General features: G+C 42.3%; 1 protein-coding gene across 1 annotated transcript in view; it reads left to right on the top strand.

The window, feature by feature from the left end:
- Window positions 1-2,778: 2,778 nt before the first annotated feature.
- LOC128734920 (solute carrier family 46 member 3-like) overlaps window positions 2,779-10,140 on the top strand; it is a 32,505-nt gene continuing 25,143 nt past the window's right edge. Inside the window, 1 exon segment of the mRNA XM_053829325.1 lies at window positions 2,779-3,290. The gene's annotated coding sequence lies outside the window, so the exon portion shown is untranslated.

Genomic DNA, 10,140 nt, shown 5'->3' with positions numbered 1-10,140 from the left:
AAACTAAGTCTATGGTAGTGAACACTGATAATTCCACCAACTTCAAAGTAGTGGGACAACAAGTTGAGCAGGTAGACGCCTTTCAATATCTTAGTAGCCAGACAACGCCCGATGGTGGTACCAAGCCTGATATAGCCACACGGATCAGGAAGGCCAGGGGTGCATTTGCAGGTTTGCGAAACATTTGGCGCACAAACCAGATTATTCTACATACGAATTCCCGAATTTTCAACTCAAACGTTAAATCCGTACGTACGAACCGCGGTGCATTTCAGTGGAGACAACGCAAAAATTGCAGGTATTTATTAACCGGTGCCTGCGATATATCATTCGTGCCTGGTGGCCTGACAACTGTATATCCAATGAGGAACTCCATCGTCGGTGTCATCAACGGCCAATAGCCACAGAAATTCGTGAACGTAGGTGGAGGTGGATCGGGCCCACCTTGAGGAAAGGAGCGAACGTGGTTTGCAGAGAAGCACTCGACTGGAATCCACAAGAACAGCGTAGAAGAGGTAGACCCAGAGGCTCATGGCGACGCAGCTTAGCCAACGACATCCGGGCTGTAGACGAGAACCTGTACTGGCGACAGGTAAAAGCCATGGCGGGTAACCGTCAGCAGTGGAGATCTCTGATTTCATCCCTTTGTTCTGCCGGACCGGTGAACAAGGACATATAAGTAAGTAAGTCCAAAATTTGGATTAACGTCCTCTCGTTTTACGTCCAAAATTTAAATTAACGTTCTCTTTTTTATGACCAATTTTTTACGTCCTCCCAATAGTGGACGTAAAACGAGATTTGAGTGTATTTGGCGAAACTATCCCTGAGCTGTGCATACTGGATTCAATGTTACGAAATCCGCGAAATACCTCATTTTTCTTTGCTAACCCAGTGTAGTTAAAGAGACGTCATACTATGTAGTAGAGATGGTCGGGTAGCGGAAAATTTGCCCGAAGCCCGCACCCGCTGGGTTCGGGTCGGGTTCGTGTATTCAAATTTTCATTCCAGACCATCTCTACTATGTAGGTCTCCGGTGAACCTCCCCTGAGAAGCGAGTACTGGCTTCAAAACACTATCGGTACATCTACTTTCTAGTGGATGGCGCAAAAGTACCGGAGGTTGAAATAGTAAAAAAATCGCACAATCCACAGACCTACAGAGTATAAACTACTACTAGACTCCAACCCTAGAACCATTGAGTTCCTTTTTACCCGAAGCTTCTCTAGAAAGCTAAGGAAGGTGCAGCCTTTCAATAGCTTGGTAGCTAGACAACGCTCAATGGTAGTACCAAGACTATTATAGCCACGCCTATCGGAAAGTCCAGGAGTGCCATAGCATGTTCGCGAAACATTTGGTGCTTAAACCAGATTACTCTTCATACGAATTCCCGAATTTTCAACTCAAACGTTAAATCCGTACGTACGAACCGTGGTGCATCTCAACGGAGACAACGCAAAAACTGGAGGTATTTAGTATTCGCTGCCTGCGATATATTATTCGTCTACTGGTGGCTTGACGAGGAACTCCATCGCGAGTGTCATCAACGGTCGATAGCAACAGAAATTCGTAAACGTAAGTGGAAGTGGATCGGACACACCTTGAAGAAAGGAGCGAATGAAATCTGCAGAGAAGCACTCGACTGGAATCCGCAAGGCCAGCGTAGAGGAGGCAGACCCAGACGACATCCGGGCTGTTGACGGAAACCTGTCCTGGTGACAGGTAAAACCATGGCGGGTGAATGTCGCCAGTGGAGATTTCTGATTGCATCCCTTTGTTCTGTCGGACCGGCGGACATGGACCAGTAAGTAAGTAAGCAAAGCTGGTTAAAGCTGGTGCAGCGAAATTAATTATTCCACGTAAGGATTCTACCAATGCTAGAAGGGGTTTCTCGTTATCCCGGAATGCGCATGTAGGGCCGCCCAACCACTATTGGCCCTTCTGCAATAGCTTTAGTGCGAAATTCATTTGATAATCAAATTTGGAACTACTGTAAGTCTACCCACATACACTAACAGAACCTTGAACTGATGGTGGTTTCACCGTCATGCATATATTTAGGACCCACCAAGGGAGCAATCTTGTATGGAAGCATATTAGTTTAGGTTGAAAAATAAAAAAGTTTGCTCTGGAAAGCTAATCAGTTTTCAGTTTTGCACGAACCTTTCGAACACCTGTCGTAGCTGCTTAACTATCTTTTGATAATATTTATCTTATCAAACCACATTTTACTCTCACATCATTTTTGATCAAATAAAAATATACGAATTTTTTACCTTAGTAAATTGCATTGATCTACTTAAAATATCAAAATATTATACGTAGCGATAACGTTTAAACTGTTTATATAGTAACAACAGGTTCGTGTCACAAAGAAATGAGTCAACTTCTTTTACTATTTGTAATAAGCTTATATTTTGAGGGTGCAAAGTTCGCAACAGTACCAACATTAGCTCCACTTTACTCCTCTCGTATTACCTCCTTGGAAAAAAGAACATCTTCAATTAAGCGGGTTATCAGTTTCATCGCCACCCACACCCACCGGCGGATTTAGTTTGGCGCGTCGCAGCATGACAGCGGCGACGTGGAAAAGCTCAATGATCATTACGAACGAGCGCGCGCGGGCTTGCGCTGCCAACGATGATGATCGCGTGCCGAGCTCGAGCTGTGTCGCATAAGCTAGGCAAAATTTGTCACACTGACTGCTGCCATTAGGTATTGTGGAGGCCGAAAAACGTGCAGCTTGCAGCAGCTTGAGCCTCTGGGTCAGCCAAACCGGGCGATCAGTTTCGCGACAACCGTTACGCTGAACGGACGGGTTTTTGGAACGGATCCTCCGGAAGTGGGCATCTCGCGTTGACTCTCGACTACTGGAATTACTGCATGAACGACAGTAGAAACGCTAGAACGGCCGAGTGTGCAGGTGAATCTTCCCGTAGAGATCTTCTATCGGGTTGTTCGCGATAACGGTTAGACAATTTATCACATGTGGTGCAATGCGTCCCATTGTCGTTGCTTCTGCTGGTGGAAATAGGATTTGCAAAGTTACTGACAAATTTGAGCTTGCCAGCTTAAATTAGATTTACGCGCGTTACGTTTGATTACCTTGCCGAGGAGAGTCGGTTGAAGCTGTGCATTGCGGCTGGCTGGTTATTATTGCTGCTCGCTGACTTGTTCTTGATTGACACAGATGGATTTGAACAAATGGTTCACTAGCGTTTGAACCTAAGTGGTGTCCTTAGAGAGAAGATTGCATTTTGCTTATTGGAATCAAGTGGAAACATAGACGAGTGGTAGGTAGTTACGGCTGGAAATTCAAATGCAGAGCTGCATAGTGATGTTTCATAATAATCATCCTTAGTGAAGGGGATTTATGATCTGCCAAAGCTGTTTTACTTACGTCGACCATTCAATAGCAAGATAAAATCAATTTACAATAACAATAACAGACATGTTGCCATAGAACGTTTAATGTTTCTACTTAAGAAGCCTTTCTGCGTCAATTTCCAGCAGTTAAATGAAGAGATTGAAGTACAAAGTAGATTTGTAACGCGAATTGTGGATTCGCGTTTGTGCATACACTATTTATCTATAATTTTTCAATGGAATCACATGAACACTTGACTCAGCTGGATCGATCAAGCTCAATTAGGTACCCAATTCGAGAGTGTTAATTAGCGTACAATTCGTAATACATTCATTTATGACCTATTTTTAGCTTTGTTAATAATAAGGTGGCCGTTTCTCATCTATTATTGAACTTTGCTCAAAAAGTTGTGCCATTTATATGTGAGAAACTGTCAAAAAACAACTTTTTTTAAAGAGTGCTAAAATCAATTTCCATGCTATATATTCAGTCGAATTGTATTCATTGGCGTTACTAACAACTGAACGTCCAAGACTTATTTCAAGAAAAAAGAACTTTTCCTATAGAGAACTAATTTGTTTCTAGGGGGGGTCTTTTTCCACACTCGCTTTCAAATTACCTTCAAAATGCCCAAGTACTTGAATCGGACCATAGCAGATTCGATGAAAGTCAAGTTTCCGACAAGTTTGTTTTGCTGCTACATTCCTTTCCCGCTGTGGGTCAGCTCACTTGTTAGTTTCAAGTTATAGAAGTACAGTACGATTTGCGATACACTCTGATCAATCTATTCCCCGCGGAGAACTATCTGGTTTTATCTTCCGAAATAATTTTAAAATCTTTGTTGCCTGTGAGCTACAAACGACGCTGACAAAAATAATTATGCTGCGGCGTGACGTTTCACCGTGCTAGAAATTCATGTTAATCGTCTGTTGAAAAAATTAAAAACTCTGCTCTCTTTTAATTTTTTCTTAAATAAGACTTACTTCCTTGATACGATAATAATGATCTTTTCTAAAGAAACTTTCTGGCAGGTCGCATTAGTTTTAGCCTTCCACTTTAGATTATTATCCATTCTTAAAATTTCGCACATTACGGGGTGCATAATTGCTTCGTTCCTATGTTTTTGACCATCTTATTTATTTGAGTGGTGTTTTTGATCACTTTATCCTGCGCCTTCACTTTTCCCTTCAGAGATGGCCTAACATTTCCCAGTTGTTCGGAACTGGGGACAATTGGGTAGGTTAAGGTCTTTCCCCGGTGCTGCACAACCTTGTTGCCTTGAAGATCTGACCAAAACATCACGGGGTGAATGACAAAACTCGCTTCTGGAGGCACTCCTCGTAAAGAACCGGTTTCTTCTTATTTTCTGTAATGAACATCTAAGTTTTCCGGCCACAACTGTAGATACCTTGCCGATCCAAGAGAAGCTATTCGTCGATCGATGACAAGCATTCGTTATAATGCTTCAGAGTATGGATTTTAGTCAACTATGTAGTTTAAGGGGCCGGTTAGGTTGCTTGTTGGCTCGATAAGACTACGTAAAAACTAAAAACCTTCCTGAACGCGAATTCTTTTTACTGTGCTGCGGGCGGTACTGAACTGTTTCGTCAAGTTGATAGTTTCAACGTTTGATTACCGAGTTAATGCATTCTTGTAGGTTTTAAGAACACTGTATACGGCGTGAATTCAGAAGTTTTATAATCTTACTCGCGGATCACAGATGGCGGTTGGCCAGATTGGCCCCCAACCCAGAGGTCTTAGAGGCGCCAAAAAGAGCCTGAACTTCAGCAAGGCTCTGGCTCTGACAATAATTATAATAATTTTTATAACAATTCTTTCAATCGAGTAACTTTGTGAAGATCAGGGTAATAACATTCACCCTTATTCTTGTTTTCGTTCGAAAGTTAAGTTCGTTCGAACGCCCCTTTCTTTTGTTTATTCGAATATCAGAATAGTGCTTTCCGATTCGTTCGAAACAAACTATTCGTGCGAATGCTCATCCGCTATTCTAACGCATCATTTGGACCCATCATGCGTCGCACGAATCAGCGTAATTAGTTTCGTCAGAAAACCATGTTCTAGCATTAACTGCCACAGCTCATTTCGTTTGACTGAATCTGACGTCGTTTTAAAGTCCACAAACAGATTATGTGTCTGCAAGTTGTACTCCCGGAACTTGTTTTGTAAACATCTCATCCATCGTGGAGTGACCCTCACGTAAACCAGCTTGGTACTCGCCGATGAAGGACTCCGCTAACGTTCTCAGTCTGCAGAACAGGATACGGGAGAGCACCTTATAGGCAGAATTGAGTAATGTAATTGTTCGACAGCTTTTACACTCGAGTCGATGCCCCTTTTTAAAAACTGGGCAAATGAGGCCATCCAACCACTCCTCTGCTCTGGCATTGGTTCTTTCTCCCAGATCCTGAGAATGATCCGGTGGATGACTCGTACAGCCGCTCGCTCACCGCTTTAGAAGTTCGGCCGGGATACCGTTCTTCCCAGCAGCTTAATGTTTTTCAGTTTACTGATTGCCTTCTTAACCTTCTCCTGTGTTGGTGGTTCCACAGCTTGACCATCGCTTACAATTCTTATCCTGTCCCTGCTGATCTCCGCATTTACCTCTCCATTCAACAGTGTCTGGAAGTGCTCCTTTCAACAAGCTGCTACCGCCGTTTTGTCAGTAAGCAGGTTGCCAGCACTATCATTGCACATCACAGGCATGGCAAAATTCCTGCATCTCACCGTTTTGTAGAAATTCCGTGTGTCGTTGCTGGCGTCTTGCTCCTCCGCGCCGACGAGCGTGTACTCCTTGTACTCGCGGTTTTTTAAACGATGGGTTCTTTTTTCTGCAGCTCTAAGTTCTCTGCACCTTTCTCTGTTTCGACGCGTTTTTGACTGCGATTCGTTGATCAAGCTTTCTTGCGAACTCCACTGCCACCCCATCTGCCGTCAACCTCTGGATGTTGAAACGCAGCGTCCTCTCAGTGCGAGCCTTCGCCGTGTTCGACAGCCTTGCACAAATCTTACACACCACGAGATAGCGGTCAGTGTCGATATTTGGTCACCGAAAAGACCGTACATCAATGTCACCGAAATGTGTCGACCGTCAATCAAGACATGATCGATCTGATAGCTAGAGTCTCCATTTGGATGCCTATAGGTGTGTTTCCGGATATTCAAAGTGGAAAGTATGTGCTACAGACCGCTATCATTGGTCAACTGATGAAGGCTATATCTTCCAATGACTGGACGGAAGAATTCCTCCCTCCCGATCTGCGCATTTGCATTTCCGATGTTGATTTTCACGTCATGTTTTGGGCACTCTCTATAGGTTTTCTCGAACCTGTCGTAGAACTCGTCGGATCATCGGATCATCGGATTTATCGTTTGTCGGTGCGAAGACGATGATTAGACTGTAGTTGAAAATTTTCCCCTTATTCTCAACACACATAAACGGTCATCTACGGGCCTCCACCGGATAACTCATTGCTTTTACTTTCCCAACACTACGAAAACCAATACCATATTCTGCTTTTCTACCGCCATTGTAGTAGATGTGGTACTTGAAAGTAGTGACTGCACGGAACTCCCTTTCTGCGGAATTTGGCCATCGAACTTCCTGTATAGCAGTAATCTCCACTCCGAGTCGATGCAGCTCTAGAGCAAGCAAGCCAGCACGTGCCGGTTCATGGAGAGTTCGAACATTCCAGGTACCAAGTTGCCAATTTTTATCCATTACTCGTTTCGTGGTTCCTTATCGTGTCCTATACCGATTGTTCCGTCCTGTATTTCCTTCTTCGTTGTTCGTGATAGGTGAGAGTTTCGGTATAATACCTTACCGGGGTTGCGATACCTACTACATCCCGTTGATGGGTCTGCCATCTTAGGGATAGCTTGCGGGATACCGCATTTCATAATCAGCCGCTCGTTCCGAGACAGACGCTGTGTGAGCCGCCCCTCATCTGGGGTACAGACGCTCAAGTACGCACACCTCTTAGCTTAGCTGCTTCAGTATGTACATGAAGCATGTCCAGGTAAGGCCATCAATCGTTATCATTTGACTTAGATCTGCGTGGAGGCGACCGATCCGAGAGTCAACGAGATCTGGGTCAATCGCAGTTGATGATCCACTCCGGTTGGTCCACAGTTGATGGGTTCTACTCGGTTGCGATGCTTGGTTTGCACTTTGCAGGCAGTCGTGAGAGTTTTCTTGTACTAAACTTTTATGATAATCAAGCAGTTTCACCTGCTCCTGAGTTGACGCTGATTGGTTTTGGACATGACTGCGCACAGTTATGAATCTTGGTTCTCCTGCATGATGAATATCTTATGTCACACGTTAATTGCGAAGAAGATAGACCGAGTAGAACTACAAACAACAAAACGATGCCAAAAGCACGTTATCAAGCAAGAAGGCAAGCCAAGGAGCACGTTATCCTTGCTGCATAAGGAGCGTAATGCGAATCATGATAAACACAGGAAAGAACACTGAATTAAGAAAAAAAGGGGTGTCAAATTAGGTCTCATTTTTAAAGTTTCAATTGCTGCCTTATCGTGTTGCAATGAAAGTAGACTTTCACCCAATTATAAACGGCACACCACGTTCTTGGTTCTTGCTAATCGGTTCTACGAAAGTTTTGATGCATTTGTGATGATTTGCCGGCTAACTATGCGACCTTTCCCAGGGGTTATCAGAAGTTAGCTTCGTTTTCTGTAAATTCAAGCATATTTCGACTGCACCTCAATTTCATGCAAGGCAGAAAGTGTTTCAATTTCGATGGAAATTTTCTCGCAAGAATCAGTCATCTCGTCATAAATTAGAATCTGAGTAATTGCAAAAACATCTATACATCCAATACGTGAATTTTGAGAATATATTAGGAAAATATAACGAAAACTATTGATCTAAGTCATTTTAAACCAGTTTTTAGACTCTCGTTATAAATGAACGTATACCAAATCACAAAAAAAATACAAACATTTTTCACAACGTCGTTGGTCACGATCCAGTTTCGAATAGACAACAATTAAATGGATTATATGCATGGATTTGTAAGTGTCATTTGTAAGTGTCTCGGAAAATGGTAATGAAAGAGGCTATAAAATAAAAACCATTAACTCAGAATAAGGCCCGTCACGTTGATCGAGTACCAGGTTGTACACCTGGTAGGAAATATAAATTAGATATACTACTAATGATGAGTGTAGCAAGTAAAACTTTGACATTTATGTCATTTGGTTGAGCACATAAATAACAATTATTAGAAATGTTTACAAAGTATTGTCACAAACAAACTGACATAATAGTCACTGTCCCATTCTTCGCACGCTATAACAGTCATTTCAAATGTTGTGTTGGTTGGGAATGTCTCCGTATTCTTCGAAGGGGCACTTTTTAATGAAAGGTAAGGAAGGTCACTTATAAAATACTTGTTTGTTCAAGGGATAAGTCAATCCTTTGGTGCTCCCTAGTTTCTCTACCATGTAACCCCATGCATAAAAGTCGAGTGGATTTAAATCAGGCGGAAAAGCAGGCCCCTCTTTCGAAGAAATAATATTCGGAAAGTTGTCCTCGTGTCAAGCATGTATAGCTTTCACCTGGTGAGACGGTGCAGAATCTTGTTGGAAGCAGTATGATGCATTCTTGTAGTGGTTGACCATGGGAAGCAAATGGTTCTTGAAAACAAACTCGATGTAATATTAAGTGTTGATTTCAACAGCAGGTTGAATGAACAGCACTGGAACCTTCAAATTTTTGTAATATGTATATCATACCCCTGGAAACATCCTGGAACTTTTGAAAAGCCGGTTGGTTCCGAGGAGCATTAAAAATGCTACATATATCCGATCATTTTGTTGGTTGTGATCCTGTAGCAGGAACATTTTTTCATCCAAAACAGTATTTCACCGTGCCGATTGAGCAGCTGCCGATTGTATGGAATCAGTCGAAAATCACCTTTTAAAACATTCCTCATGGTTGACTGCGAAATTCTCAGTTCCTTGGCTATCTTACGTCCAGACTGATCTGGTTTCCGTCGAATTCGTTCTCTTACTCGTTTGATGGCTTCCGGTGTCCTTACAGTGCGGTGTGGAAATCAGTTTCCTTGTGTCGCTTGATGGTACGAAAGATTAATCTTTCGTTTATCCCGAGTTTCTGTTTCTTTAAAATGTCACACGGATGAAAAATTTTCAAAACCAGACTTATCACATGGCCCTTTTTTGTGCGTCCATGATTACCACGACTCTTAAACGAACGAAAATTCAAAACAAACTTGCAAGCTGTGTTGACATTTGAATAGACTCTAAACGAAAAATATGCAGACACATCCGTGATTATCCCATTTTTAATTAAACACGTTAAAAGAACACTGACAGTTATTACTATTCATCCTGTATCATGGATTATAATAGTCTTTGAGAAAACCATGATTATTTATTTATTTATGTACAGTCAGTCCGATTAATGCATGAATATTTCACTAATTGATTGATAAAATCGTTACTCATAGGTAGCACTAATAATTTGATCAATCATTAAGTCATATTTAAACAGAAATTAGCAACTAAAGCTAAAATGACCCACAATTGTGTGTGACCCATGATTGTGGACTGACTGTATGTATATAAAAGTGAGTATGTTTGTATGTTCCACCATAACTCCAGAACGCCTCAACCGTTCTCCACCAAACTTGGCACACATGTACTTTGATACAAGAGAATCTACACTAACAGGGGGGGAGCCATAACTTCGAAACGCCTGGATGGTTCTTCAT

Source organism: Sabethes cyaneus, chromosome 1, assembly GCF_943734655.1.
Source record: "Sabethes cyaneus chromosome 1, idSabCyanKW18_F2, whole genome shotgun sequence".
In the NCBI taxonomy this organism is placed as follows: Eukaryota; Metazoa; Arthropoda; class Insecta; order Diptera; family Culicidae; genus Sabethes; species Sabethes cyaneus.
Note: the sequence above shows the minus strand (reverse complement) of the source record. Positions and strands in the feature narration are given on the sequence as shown.